Source organism: Centroberyx gerrardi, chromosome 10, assembly GCF_048128805.1.
Source record: "Centroberyx gerrardi isolate f3 chromosome 10, fCenGer3.hap1.cur.20231027, whole genome shotgun sequence".
Classification (NCBI taxonomy): Eukaryota; Metazoa; Chordata; class Actinopteri; order Beryciformes; family Berycidae; genus Centroberyx; species Centroberyx gerrardi.
The window spans coordinates 20,967,845-20,983,916 of NC_136006.1; the positions used below are offsets into that span (position 1 = coordinate 20,967,845).

General features: G+C 43.5%; 1 protein-coding gene across 2 annotated transcripts in view; it reads right to left on the minus strand.

Moving 5' to 3' along the window:
• Positions 1 to 16,072, minus strand: part of fgf14 (fibroblast growth factor 14) — a 90,292-nt gene that overhangs the window by 33,503 nt on the left and 40,717 nt on the right. The window lies entirely within an intron of this gene.

The following is a 16,072-nucleotide window of genomic DNA, read 5'->3' on the forward strand; positions in this document are numbered from 1 at the left end:
CAGTTTCGTGTAACAGCAAGCAGCCTACCTATCCAAACGGTCTGTCGGATAGCGTTTTCAAAACATCTTTTCTTCTTTGTAATCCAGTCGGCAATTCGTTATATAAAAACAGAACGACAAACACAATACAGGCGATTGTGCGCGATTGGAGCCAGGGAGAAAAAATGTAACCAAAGCTGATCTGAGTCCTGTGGAGATGACGTCTGCACTGTGTGACAAGCTGCATACAAATACATAAACTTAAAACGCCCGGCGAAGCTGCAGACAATTCGACTTAGAGGATTTTCATATAAGGAGTCCACGGTGTGGGAGAGACATGTATGGCGATCAGCGCGTAATGGGAATAAAAAAGTGACGCCGCTGGTATAACGCACAATTCATTTTCCCACGCCGGAAGAAAACGCGATGGGCAGCGGTGGTCACTCGCTGCTGTCTATACCCAGATCAACAAATCCTCCCCATCAACAAGTCCCAACCACTCGTTCCTCCTTAGTATACGCATGAGTGAAGAGTGTGCCCTCCCCCACTCCCTCCCTCTCGACCACCAGAGTCAAAGCCTTTGCTTTAGGGGGAATGATCAGTGGGGTTTGGCTGCTGCCATTAGCTGGTATAAGATTCAATTCTTGAACGCTGCCGCTCCAAATGTCCCCAACAGATTGTGATAGACACTTAAAACTAGACAGCTGCTATGTGGCAAATGAAAGTGTTATGTTTGTGTTGTTGTTAAATGACTGGAATTCACCATAATAATAATAATAATAATAATAATAATAAACAGCAGAGCTCGTGTAGACTAAACTTAACCCGCCAGAATGGCATTTGTAAAATTGTATTTCCAGCTCGCTGCCATCGCCAAATCAGCATAGCTTGAATAAAAATCTCAGTGGGCTATAATAACTTTATGCTCCAATTCGTGAGAAGGGAAATGCTGGCTGCTGTAAATGCTGTGTAAAGAGCCACCTTCATATTGTTTTAATTGCGGGCTCAGATTCAGGCTGCTCCCTTTAATTTGCTCCATGAGGTTTCAGCACCACGGACAGCGCCTGTTATTTCTGCCTTGTCTCCTCACTACCGAACACATTGCTTCTGTTAATGATGGGATGGAATATTCCCTTCACTCTGACATATTCGCCTTTACTTGAAAGTCCACCACATAATGCAGGATATAACATGTGATAGGGTCACAAGCAATTGGAGATCTATTTAATGCATGAATCCGCCCAATGGCCGGTTCTTCAATTTAGATGCTAAATTGGTTCAAAACCATAAAACCCCATGTATGACAAAATATTCGATAGCTTTCTTGTTTTGGATGAATATCATCTAAGTCTCAATCACAAGCACAGAAATTAAAACTCAAGAGAGCCATCTGCTGTTTGTCGCTGTAATTAAACATCTGGGCTCATAGGGGACTGTGGCAGTGCGTCGCCCTGGTGTGTTTCTGCCTCCGCACACACGACGCACTTGTTGATATCCAGCTGTACGGCTGTCCGGCTATATGATGAGTTAAACTGACAAATGCACAGCTAGACGAGAGTCATTCTTATTCATCGGCTGCATTACAATACCGCAACAACGAGTGCGAGAATTGAAATAATTTACAATAACAGGCCAATGAAATGATAGCGTTGTTCCGTAGAGCTGAGGCAGGCTCGTCGCATGGGGAAGGAAGTCATGAAACCATATGTACCTAATACATTTCTTATTTAAATCCATACCAAGGAGCATTTATGATCCTCCTTATTAAAACCATGCATAGGTCTGTGCAACGGCGGTTAAGCCCCATTTTCCTCTGATCACACTCCACCAGCTGGACGGACTCTGAACGCATATGGTCCAGGTCCCCGCCTCACAACTGGACAGATGAGGCTCAGCAGCCTCCGGCTCCGAGGCGGGAGGTGCTGCAGTTAGCGCTCCAACCAGCAGCGGACACTGTCAGCTCAACAATGGTCCCTCAGCCACAGCAGCTCTCAGAGCAGCGCTGCTCTGAAATGGAGAGGGCTGCTATTTCGCTCACAGCGGAGAGCATCTTTGACATCAGTCGATCTTCGAGCAAAATCCTAAAAAGGTTGGAGTATTGGAGAAATTGGAGCGTTTGAATCTACAATTGCTGCCCAGAGGAAAACCTACAAAAAGGAGTACTTACTCTCAAATGTGGTATATTGTCCAGCAGGTTTAGTGAATATCTCATACATTATAATAGGATAACGTTATTTGTGTTTGTACACTACTTTGTGCAATAAGTCTTTGTTTTTTGCTCTTTGTATGCTGCTTTCTCCCCATTAACTGTAAATTATATCTATAATTGCAATCTAGACTAATAGTGTTGTCCATTTTGTTCATTAGATGATGACACAAAAGTATTACCCAAAGTCATGCATGGCAAAAAAAAACAAAAAAAAAAACTTTTGGAATAAGAAATTGGGTGACAGAGAGTTTGAAAAAATATGAGACAAGTGGCAAAACATTTATCTACTGTCACCACAGTCATTTAGATACAGTCCCTACAAAGGTGCTCAGTGTGAGGAAAGAGAACATAGGAGAGAGGAAAGTAAAGAGGAGAGGAGAGGAGAGGAGAGGAGAGGAGCAGTCAAGGCTTTGCACTGCTGCTTTTTACCTTTTCAGCCACACAACATGGGGTTGGACACAGCATGGGCAGTCAGATAAGCTTTCTACACACAGAACAGACATGGACTTATCTACTGTACAACATGCACAGACAGTGTAAGCCTGATCACAGCACATACTGGAGGAGCAAAAATAACTCCTGAGTCCATTTGAAGAGATTACTCTGCCATCACACTGAATACAATGCATGGTGTCAAAATGCAAATTGAGACCCTCTGAAATGCATGTTTTGCATTAGTAAAATAAAAAAAAGGGAGCACATACCTACATGTTTTTTCCTCCTACATGTAAATGTGTGAGAGTCCATGGCAGACCCATTCCAAAGTCCACAAAGCCAAGACCTTTTCCTGGGACTTGGCTTCCCATGCCTTCTAATGCCCTATTTATAGAGCCTATACTAGGAGCTAACATGGTTAGTGTGAACTGACAGTCCGCCCCGAACTGTTCAAATTAATTTGTCCAAGAACACTCACTCAACATTTGAGCATTCTTTAAGGTGGGGTTATAAGGAAAAGGCGGTTAGATTAATGCTTTTCGTCACACCGTCCAGGCCTGCAGTGAAAAGGGACGAAAAATATTCAAATATGGTTGAGAGGCATCACGAAAACTGCCAAGAAGACACGAGTGAATAAAAATATTACACCTAAGATTTAAGAATTTGCTCTGGTCTCCTCTGACTAATACATTCTCAGTGCAAAATGCCAGTGAACATAATGCAGTACACATCTGACCTATGGAAAACATGATGACCCAAATGCATTGGGAGGCAAAGGCTAGGTGAAGCAGAATCTGATGAAGACTTATGAAGCCACAGCCTCATCAGGGCAGAACATTCTAATCCAATCTCTTCCTAGGAAATTACATTACGGTTAGCTAGATGTCCTGCTGTTGAGGAGCAGCAAATGTCACCCAATGGGACGAGGATAAACAAGGCCTTTGATTATTGCTATTACTTATGTTGCTTCGGGGCTCTGCTCCTTTATCACCCATCCTGATGGGAGACACACTGAATTGGACTCAGCACTTCTCTGGGCCCCGAGACCCAATGAAAAAAAATAAGCTTCAATTGCTGAAATCAAATTATATTACATTATCAAAGTCAGAGAAAAGAGCTAATTTAATTGAAGATAGAGTAATGCTTTTGCTTAGCTAGGATTTATTCCCTTTTTTCCTTTTCTCCCTCTTTTATCCCTTCCCCCCGATGCTTTAGGGGTTTAATCAAAGCCCTGAAATATCACGAGTCCATCTAGTGAAGCAATCAAGAGCAGGCTCCTTAGAGAGACTGGTTTATCCACCATGAATGTGTCTCAGTGTGATTGTGTGTGTGTGTGCCTGCTGCATACAAGCATGTGTGTATCAGTCTTATTTGTTTTGCTAGAGGAGTCTAATAGTCCAAGCTAATCAGACAGTCAAGAGAGAGGAGAGTTCATCAAGAGCTTATGAGGGGAATGAAAATGGAGAGCTCTGGTTAAGTGGAGAGTCCGTGTGCATGGTGAGGCACTGGAGGCGGGTGAGGGGCGTGAAACTGACTTTGTTGACACACGGGATGGCATGATGTTTATGAAGGTAATCAGAAGATTGTGCATGGTATTCTGAAAAAAATACATTTAAAAAAAATAATAAGTTGAATTATCTATTCTTTCTGTGTGGAGTTTGCGTGTTCCCTTGTACTCGTGTGGGTTTCCACAGTACAAAGACATGCAAGTCAGGTGGATTGGAGACTCTACATTGCCCACAAGTGTGAATGTGAGTGATTGTCTGTCTATCTGTGTTTGCCCTGTGATAGACTGGCAACCTGTCGAGGGTGTTTCGCTGACATATATAGGAAATTAATAGGAAAAACACAAAGGAAAGGCATAAAGGAAATGGATAAAGACAATGAATGAATTAATATTTATTCAAGCTTGAGGGAATGATCTTAAACAACTAAGAGGCAATCTGTGGATGTATTGTTGCTAACAAGCTTAATATAAACTTTGCAAAAAGTTGGAAAACACTCCTACAGGGATTTAGTTAGAGTCCAAACACGATGAAATTAAAAGCAGCAGAGCTGATATTTCTGCTCACAGACCTTTAAATGGTCGGTTCATCATCTCATGCAGTGTCATAAAATCATTTAAATGTACATCACATAATGGCCTCTAGGTGTACTAAATATGCCACCAGAGAATATGTATAGCCACATTACAATATGTCTCTCTGTTGTGAGCGTGATGGAGCGTTGCCCTTCTCCCTGGGATAAGATTAGAGTGGGCCTGAGGTGTGGAACCCTCCGACAGAGACACTAATGAAACAGAGTGGCTTCACACTGTGAGCTCCACTCACAAATAGCATAGGCCCAGATTAAAAAAAAACAAAAAAAACTCAACAATTACACTGCTGAACTACCCATAAAACAAAAACAACTGCCATGGAGGTTTAAATGCATGCATGGCCTAAAACCACTGTGAGCGAACAAATGAGAGAGAGAGAGGAACACAGTGAGATGGAGGGTGAGGGTGGGAGGTGTGTGTGTGTGTGTGTGTGTGTGTGTGTGTGTGTGTGTGGGAGGTGGGGGGCAGAGCTGGTCATCATGATAAGTTGGGGGCACTCATAAAGACATCTTGATTGTCTGACTGAATTGCGGGTTTCCGCGGTGATAATGTTAATGAAGGGACCTAATTGGGTCTTGTGGGCGCCTCTCCCCCTGGACAGAAAGGTCAAGTGGATCGATGCATAATGTGAAAATTGTGGCTGAGGGCTTTTTCCATTTACTTTGACTTTTGCGCATTCAAAGAAAACTTGATTACAGCGGGTGGAAAGAGCACAACTGTGTACAACTGCCAATGATTAAACCGAGCCCCGTGGCCCTCTCCAGCCGTGATTGGCTAACTACCGAATAATAGCTCTAATCAAAAACAACCCAGTTATGTGGCGCATAAACTGGGATGAGCCAACAAACACAACGAAGGCGTTTCAGGACACGGAGGCAAACAAGGGCACAAAAACAGACAGCGGAGCGATACAAATAAAGATGAATGACACAAGAAAGGCACTGAAAAAAAGCGAGACGGAGGCAGAGCAACACTATATCACAATTCACTGAGCGGGTGAGGAGCTGCAGTCAACATGCTGGTCACACACACCCTCCCTCTTCTCTTCTTTCTCGCTCACATAGACACTTACACACGTACACACACTGCTCCATCCTTTGATCCTATTTTAAGGCTGCAGCAGTGATGGAATGTGCCTTGTCAGCAGCACTGCAGAGCGAGGTTCCTTGGAGAAGCCCTGGGCAGTGTGGGAGAATATCAATTAGTCCACAGCCCCCTGGCAGGCCTGCTTCTGGAGCTGAAGGCTGACACCCAGTGTGTGTGTGTGTGTGTGTGTATGTGTGTGTGCGTGTCCGTGCATACGTGTAAGTGTAGGGAAGTGTACAGTAGGTGTGCGCATTAATCTCAGGGAGAATTGTCTGATACGGGGAAGGGGCCGGAGCATGCCTCAGTCCTCGGAGGCCTGATGGAATAGTAATGAGGTTGGTGTCAGGTCAGGCCAAGTTCCATTAGTGGATTCCAAAATACCATTTAGGGGAAAAGCAGGTCAGTAAATGCTACGGCACACGCTCAAGGAAACAGTGTGGTTTCCTCCCCGCTTATTATTCTACGTCTGAGAAACAGCATGTGTATAATAATATTGAAGAGATGCAATCGTTTACTGGAAATGACACCTTCAAGAGAAGCACTATTTTTCTCAGCACTCTTAAAATGCATAAATGGAGTAGCCACCGACCTTCAAGAGTGTCTCAATGTCTTCCGTCTAAGCTGGCCCGCTGTCTAGCTGCAGTACGTTGATGATACCTGATGTGAATGCGGGCGTACGGAGCCCACGGGTCCATCAGAATCGCTGCCTACCCTCTGATCGCATTACCGCTACTGACTGCTCCCACACACTTCGATACCGCACACGCGCTTCACAAACACATACACGTATCGTAGCAGGTCTTCTGCGCAGAACAAGGCCAAATCAAATAACATCAAACAGGCAGAGAGCCCCGGACAGGCCTCCAGAGACACATGTTTCAGAGTCTGGAGGAAATCCACCACACACACACACACACACACACACACAACCAAGGATGTGTATAGAGAAGAAAATCTAAGCAATATCCTATCGACATATCATATCCTATACTTTATCCATAGCTGCTAAACTATAATAACACACAAAACAATTTTCCCTAACCAGGATTGCATTATTGTATTGAACCTGCCTTTTTGCCACGGCACTGTTATACTAAATATGCATTTTCATATTAATAGTATCATACAGATTTTAATCACTGCAGGGCCTGAACTACTGGACTGGGAACAAATAACTATATAATCTTTGCATAGGAATCATAAACCTTCTTTATGATCAAATGACTAATGTCCTTATGTTAATAATGTAATCCCAGCCATGACCGTAATATCTCACGTCTCCCTGAAACATTATAGCATGTTTCATGCATGCTCATGTTTTAATATCTCCATCCTAGCGTCCCGTTCTGGTGCGCTCACATGATATGCACCATAGATCTGCGATGAGACAGTGTGTGAATGGGACCTTAGCCACAGCTGATTGAGGAGAGCAATAAAGTTTCTCCCCAGAGACGATGAAAGGCTAACGATGTCTGTAATGGCCAAAGTTATGAAGCTAATCGCCATTAGCTCCGGCTGCACTTTGGCCACCATGAGCCTTTTGGTCCGGAGAAGAGAGCAAGAACCAACAGATGATACTCTAGCAAACGTGTGTGTGTGTCTGTGTGTGCTGTATGTGCGTACATGTGTGCATTCTTGTATATAGTAACGGATACAAGGAGGGAGTGCATTTCTGTGTATATGTGTGTGTGTGTGCTCACATGAGTGTGTGTTTGATTGTCAGCTAATGGGGGTGACAGGGGCCAGGGAGTGCAGTGATTAGTCAGAAGTGACGGGGTTAATACTCTCCAGTATGATAGCAGTCATTAGCGGGCAGCCATTACCACACACTCACACACTCAGCCACCCATTAACACTGACACAGATCAAATGTTACCACAGCTCAGAATGCATCAAATACTTAATGTACCCCAGTATCCACTCAGTCAAACCAGAGGTACCACAGTGTTGTCAGTCTGTGATCTTTGGTGCTACAGTGAGCAAACAGGATTAAACCCAACTCCATCCAAACAGCACCGCAGTCGAGGCTTCATGACAACAGCACAACACTGTTCGGTATTTTCCATTTGTTTTTCTTCATATAAACAGCATGAAGAATTTCTCATTTTTAGTTTAGTTTTCATTTTTCATAATTATATATATTTTTGCATTTTGTCTTATTTAGCAGTAGTTTAGTAGTAGTTTTACTAGTTAAATTATTCTTGTGTCTGTAGTATATGTGTGTATGAAGAGTCTTGTCTTTGGATAGGCATAGCATGTATTGATGTACAGATAATCTCTCTCTTCTGCAGGAAGATTCTGTCTCTCTTCACTCTTGCTACTGTGACAAAGACAAAATCTAAAAAAAAAATGTGGTTTAATAATACATGATGAATTAGTCAGGCATTGCTGTTTCAGTTTAGCTCATATATTTTCAAGTACTGCAGTTTGTATTTTTACATAGCTTTCCTAAATGACTTTCATGGCCTTTTTAATCCTTAGTCCTTGTTTTAGTTTCAGTTTAGTTTCCTCTGATAACTTTTTAATAACACATGCACACACACACAAAGTATGCACACACATATGCACATGCACCTACGAGCACACACCCACACCCACACCCACACACACGCACACACGCACACAAACAGAGAGAGAGCTCCAACTGGAGATTTGCTCACCAGCTGAGATAATACCCTCAGGTAGCTTATTTGCTGTTTGCAGATTATCAACAATGAATGGCAATAGGTCACTGCAAACAAACAATGCAGCCAAATTAAAGACACAGATCACATTGTCCTTGGGAAAAGAAACATTGCTCAACATTGTACAACAAAACCAGTACAGCAATGGTGTTAGACGGCTGCTCTGTGTTGACATAGCACACTGTAAGTGAAGACTGCTGATGCTAATTCGAGCTAACTCAGATCACTTGTACTGCATGGATGGAAGGGTACTAAATGTCAAAAATGAGAGGTGAAGATAGGCACTGTAGGGAAAAGAACCACTTTATTGTCTCCCAGAAGTAGAGTAAAAGTTTTATTTGGACAATGTACATGGCCTAGATAACAGTTTTAGTGTGTCCATTGAGCCAGACAGCCATGTTTTGTCTGATGATGGTATTCATATTGCATCAAGGGTGTGCAGTGTAAGAAACATCACAGAAATACCACAAAAACAAACATATCTTAACAAAACAACGAACACAGCAAAACATAGATACGTAGAGACACCGACATGCAGTCTACAACTTTTGTCTTCATGCAAATACATCTGTAAATGCAGAATTAGGCATCTTACAGAGGCAGTGGGGCACTCTCATATTCATGCTACATATGGCTCTGTTGTGTGTGCCTGTGTGCGAGTGTGTGTGTGTGTGTGTGTGTGTGTGTGTGTATGCGTGTGTTTCAGAGGAATAACATGGCTCAAGTTCCCAAGCATTCATGAAAACACAAATGCTTTCCTAGCTTTATGTGGTGTGTGAATAAGGACAGAGATTATGAAAGGAGCACGAAGAATAAACCTCATGAATTATTCTTGGAGAACAGCTGCATACGGTTGGACTTTAAGCTTGAAAGTAGTTTTTTCTGTTTATTTTTCAATGAATGCTGCCTAATTAGTATGATGCCAGCTATGTTAACGTTGTAACAATATCGACGTCAATACCAAAGCAGCAAAAAATACATGATTTGCCAGTTCAAAACTTTATAGCTGCAGACCGCTACATAGATGCAATCAGAGCCTCTCACACCGCCCACAGTCAATCAGAATAAAGTGACCCATCAACCAAGTCGCTCGCAGTGTGTACGCCTTGTCAGCTTAATAGAAAATGAATGGACTCCCGTTGACTTGTTGACCGCTGTGTGAACGCATCGTTATCATCTCCAGCACAGCTTTAAGCTAGGAGCTTTAAATTATTTACTTTTACTTTTGACATCTATTGCTGGATGATTTGATTGCCTGCAGAAGAGGCTGAGTAGCCAGGCTGAGTAGCCACTTACTCTTGGTATAGGCTACTGTATCTATATGAGACTTCATATACTACAAAAGATGACAAAAGACAAAAAAAGACAAAAGATGAACATTTGTTATTCAATTATACAGCTCTTTGTTCAGTTTCTACATATGTTTTTGATGTAGCACAGCATTGCTACAGGCCTTTCTGATGGCTGTTAAGCTTCTTCTACTGGTAATTGTCATGAAAACTTTACCACCTGCATTGCCAGTTCATAATCTGCACCTCTGGAAGTAATAGCACCCTTATCTGCTCCCATATGCAAATTATAATGAATACACAGACATGGCTGGATCTCGTTGGCCCTTGATGTCAACATCAAAGTGCTTTACTACTTTCCAGCCACTAGAGAGCAGCGCAGAGCTCAGCAGGACACCACTGCAGGATTACAGTCTTGTTTGAGGTGAGGGGAACTGCTCTGCATAGAGGAATATATTCTCTACATCTAGTCTGGTAAGAGCAGCCGCTTATAGTTTGTTTGCTATAACAAAGTGCACAAGCTCGCCGATGGTGTCAACAGTGACAGAATTGCACAAAAACAGTCCTCGCTACATGCAACCACATCAACTTGAATTAAAGTAAGTAAAGGCCCGTGTGAAATGACTGTGAGTTAAAACACAGGATTTCCAGGATAATAATGGCTTGTCATCTTGGTACTTTGCTCTGACTGCGACGTCTATATTTATCTTTTGTGTATTCCACTGCATTTGGATAACCGACGGTCAGAGCACTCAGACTGAACTAAAACAAGGACCCATTACTGTAAAAGAAACAAAACACTATTTTCCTTAAGACAACCAAGATGCCCTCAAGTGGCCAAAACAGGCTACTTCACGCACTCTGTGGTTGGGAGATGTCTGTTGATGACAGCCCCCGGTGTCAAAGTCTCAATCAGTCCATCCGATCTATATCAGTCAATCAACCCATAAAGTTCTGACAACATGACGGAAGCCGCGGTGAATTGAATATGGAGTTGTGGCCTAACTAGAGGATGTGCGGCTGTGTTGTGAGCAGTAAGTGATATTAGATAACAGTCGGAGATAAGCCATGATCTCATTCTGGGTTTCTGGGGGCCGTAAAACACCCATTGATCCACTGTTCCTCTGTGACCAGGCCTGTTATTAGCTGCAGCTCATTTGTGGTCGGACACTGGCTTTATGTATACGTGTGTGTGTGTGTGTGTGTGTGTGTGTGTGTGTGTGTGTGTGTGCGTGCGGGTGCCAATGTGTCTGCGTTAGAGACAACTAAAAGTAAAGAGAGAAATAAAAAGAAATGGAGAGAAACAAAGGAACAGACACACAGACGGAGAGAAAAACAGGGAGGAGAAATGACCGTCATTTCATTTCCGTGTGTTATGCAATGGAGACACAGAGGGCTCTATGGTATATAGATCAGACCCTTAGGACACACAGTTTCCAATAGCAGTCAGTGGTGCACTGCTGTAGGATCACATTGCACACAGTCTGGCCTCCTCTCACTGTTAACCTGACCCGGGAGAACACCGCCGACTTCAGTTAATGTTGTGTTTATGTATATATGATTCTTGATTTAATGTAGAATGCAGGTATTAGACTACCAGTCGCTCACTCACTCACCAACTGTATGTTTTCACTGTGCCACAACAACAACGATTATTAATGATCACACAGATACGGATGATCTCAGCCGTATAGTAGATCTCACTTTGCTCTCTGGCTGTGTGCCGCAGGTTAAACCAAAGGTCGCGGTAGAGAACTAACAGTAGAGTTGTGCATGTAAGCAAGTTAGAAGAGTAAGTAGTCTGACAGGAAAAGCAGCTGAAGCAGAAAACTACGTTGGGCGAGAGGGAGAGACTAACTCAGGACAATACCAGAACCAAAGCCTACACACCATGCTTTCTGTTTACGCCCAAAGGGCCTAATTAACATATATGCACACCAGGATAATGAAATAGAATAATAATAGAGAAGTTGCCTTTATTAAAACGGAGGGATGAGTATCTTTGAGCAGTTTCCTACTCCATGTCATCCAAGAGATAAAAAAGAGGGGAGGAGAAGGGAAAAAAAGCCACACTGTCAAGTAGAGTGTTTCAGTTGCATGTCTGCTGTTAGGGCCTAATGAGAAATGACACATTTGTAATTACAGTGGACTATAATTAGCTGGTGTGTAAGTGAGATGCCAGAACCCAGGTCTTTATGGCTGGGCTATACATGGGGGAGGATGTGTTAAGCCATTTTAAATGTAAGGGGAAAATGGCTACAAAACTTAACTGTGCTGTACATGTGAAAAGTTGGTGAAAGGGATTCAGTCAAATACACACTGCTGCTCTCTTTTTAGTCTAGGTGATGAATGTGTAAACCATGTGTAAACCATAAGTGGAATCCCCTGAATGTTTTCTTGTGTTCACATTAATCTTTTTTGTGGGATGACACATACTCTCATATCTCTTGCATACATACATATCATTTTCAGCAGTATTCCTCTTTATGGGCTGTAGCGTATGCAGGCATAGTGATGACTGTAGGCCAGTGAAAGCTGATGAAGGGGATGTCACACAGTAAAGGCAGCCCGCACTAATACAAGTCATCATGTACAGCGGGCGACCTCCTGGCTAAACCACCAGTCAAAAGAACAGATTGGTTTCCATCAACACAGTGCCATCACGGCCATGCATCCTTTACGGCGATGTAAAGCGAGAAGCAATCGACCGTGACGTCGCTGGCGTCTATTTCCCAGAGGATGCGTGCTTTACCGTTACACCGGTGTTTCAGTGTTTTTCCAGCCGATACGGGAACTGACCTTTCGACACAGCTCTAAAAATAGCAACGCGCTGAAATAAAGGGGAGCTCCTCGCATAGGAGAGGCGCTTTCTCGTGACTTACAGGTGCACGAAAAATGTCCGCACTAACAAACACAGATACACACACTCAGATGCACGCGCAGGAGCACACACACACTCAAAGACACACACACACACACACACACACACACACAGCATTGCCCTCTCCATCAGCCCCCTGACACCTGGTCAATTTCTGCTCAGGCAAATGCTCTCCCTTCCTATCGACAGGCTGGAATTAGATTGGTTTAACTCATCTGTCTTACAGAGAGGTCAGAGTCTTGTCTCCCCACCGGCTAACAGCAAACAGGCTGCTCTCTGTCAAGGAACAATTACAACTGTAGCATGCTTAAATGCATCTGCTCACAGGATAACAGCTTGCTGTCGTCACTGTCAGGGGCGGCTTTGGGTGCTGAGATCCTGGTCATTTCTGCTGGGTGTGAATAGAGAGGGAATGCAAAAAGAGAGCGCTCCATGCAGTGTTGGTTTCTATTTATACTCCTGTAGTGTAGCTGAGGCTGATCTTGCTGCTGCTACACAGGAGAGACCAATACTATCACCACTGGACCTCATGTCACCCTCTTCCCAATGAATGATATCTCCTTTCTATTCACTCTAATTGCTCTCTAAACAATCACCTCTTTCTCTTTATTGTATTTCTTTTCCCAGCCCGGAGCTCTATCATTATCATTATATCCTAACAGGAATATTGTAAGGGCACTAAGGCCTTGACTTTTGCACTCTTTATCTTTGGTTGCTTGTAATTTTGGTGATCTAGGAATTTAAGCTTTTTCTACTGCTGCACTCATTGCATGACAATGCATTCAGCTGACACTCTGGAGTGTCAGCTGAATGCCTAAAATAAAAATTGTAAATGTGTAATCATAGAAGCTCCATGCACAAAGGCCCAGATGTTTGTCAAATATTCAGAACACACAACCAAATAACACACAATGCTATTCTATGTTTCTATCATCACCTCTGTACTCTACACTGCCCTAGTAGTCAAAGGGGATAGAAACAGGGTGCACATTCTGTCTTGCAGAGCCAAGGTGAGCCTCCTCCCCGGAGGCCAAGTCAAGCTATCCCCATCACCTCACCTGACACATCTGTTGATTCACCACAGAGAGGTCGATGCCGCCTCTCCCCCTCTCTCTCTCTTTGTCTTGCTCTCTCTGTCTCTGTGTCTCGCTTTCTCTGTCGCTTTGCACGCACACTCGCATGATACACGGATACAGAGGGAGAGAATAGTATTCCTTAAGAAAATTAAGACAGCCTCTGCAGTGGTAGCTCGCCGTTGCTAAGTAACGCACAGGAAGCTCCCTGAAGTACACTTCAGGAAGTTCAGTAGCCTACACATGGCGCACAGGTAAACATACCGAGTCAAATTTACACCCAGTCTATCTGCCACACTGTACACACTTATGTAAGATCAGCAGTAACCATGCTTAGACACTTCTACCGAGGGGGGGAATATCTGGAATGATGCAGGGTTGATTTGGAAAGTCCTGTTATTTGAACTTGCCACTAATGACACCATTTACATAAGGGAATATCTTAAAAAAATATTGACACAATAAATTATGGTGACATTCAGCGGGCAAGTACAAAACAGGGTAAGAGAGAGGGCAAAGAGAGGGAAAGTGTGAGTGAAAGTGAGAGTGAGTAGACAGAGAGAGAGAGAGAGAGCTGCTGTGCTGCTGCAGCAGAAAAGCCGGGCCATGTAATTTATGGGAGCCCATACTCATAAAACATGAATCTTGTCTGTGTAGTGCTGAATCATTTGGTGTGCACAGCCACTGGCCCGCCTCCCAAACCCACAAACATACATGCATATAGCCTACACACACACACACACACACACACACACACACACACACACACACACACACACACACGCAAACTCATGAACACATGCACAGTTATCTACAATGCTTTTCAGCATCCACCAGCAGTCAGCACTCATCCATACAAAGTCCATCTCCCACTCACACACTCCAATGTGGCACATTCTATACATCAAACACAACATGTGTTATTGACACATTTAAGCTTTCAAACCACACCCTAGCCTACCTGGAACACACATAGACCCCTTAAAAACAAAAAGGCCGACACACATACAGTCATCCTGACTGCCGCCTCAAACGTCTGTATGTCTGCCTCTCCTTCAGTTTGCCCTCCACCGCCCTCCCAAACCTCTATCACCTCCCCCCCCCGACCCCTTCCTCCCACTGTGCTTGATGTGCTCGGTAGGTCCAGCTACAGTTTCCCCTGTAAAACTCCTTTAATATGAGCCCTCTTCCCTTAGGTCCCTCGCCGATTGAATAAGTGGCTGAGTTCAGCCGTTCGGCAGAGCAGACACTCAATACCTGCGTTAGCATGACTTCATCAGGATAGGTCAGCCTAGTGCAGCATTAGCTGATTAAATACAATGCAATCTTGCCCATGTTAAATGGGTTGGGAAAACAATGTGTATTAGTGGGCATGGCCGTGTATTCTCATGTTGGCCATCTGGTTGAGAATTATATTCTGATATGAAGCGCATGGTAACATAAATGGTTAAATGGTTTAAGAGGACCTAATGCATAATATTGGCACACTCTTTGATGTAATTAATGTCATATTAATGGCTTTCATGCTTGTCTTTGGGTATGTAATAGGTTCCTTTCAAGAGAAATCATCAGTCCCTTATATCACCATGTTTTTTCAGGAATTACCACAGCTAAACAGTATATAAGACCTATTAGGCTCTATTATTTCCAGCCTTAGAAAGTGAATGATTGGATGGTCACCAAATGGGAGTAAAATGATTTGTCCTACAGTGTCACAGTCAAAGTCCGCTGCCAATTAGAGAATAAGTACAAACTCATAAACTCAATATTTATTTGGCATGCTGTAGAGAGAGGGTAGTTTCACTCTGGAGCTGTCCAAATGTTTAATTTTCTGCTTATTCATGGTGAGCATTTTGGCATCGGCATCATGTACAAGAGGCAACATTTCCAAAGCCAAAAAAGTGCAGGAGATGCTGAGCATCAGATGCAAACTTTCTCTCTCTCACACAGCACCACAAACTGGCTCCCATCATTTGTCTCCCTCATACTTCACTCATTCTCTTTCCTGGTCTATGTCTCCATCTCTGTTTAGATTTCACATATAATTCAGTGAGGTAGATGCTGTAAGTGTCTAGCAGTGCAGTGCGCTGCTCTGGCTGTGGCTGACCAGTGCGCTGGCTGGTACAGTAACAGAGAGATTAGAACGTATTCAGGTGCAGAGGGCACCTATCGATCTTCTCTGCATAATTATAAACAATGCACACTTTGTTGAATATTCATAGCCCTCCGCGCTCCAAGGTGATGAGTGTGGAGGTGGACAGAGGGAAAACCTGCCCTGGAGAGTGGACCAGGGTCTCTCGACGGCTGCGTCTTCCAGGCAGACGACTGTGGATCCTGG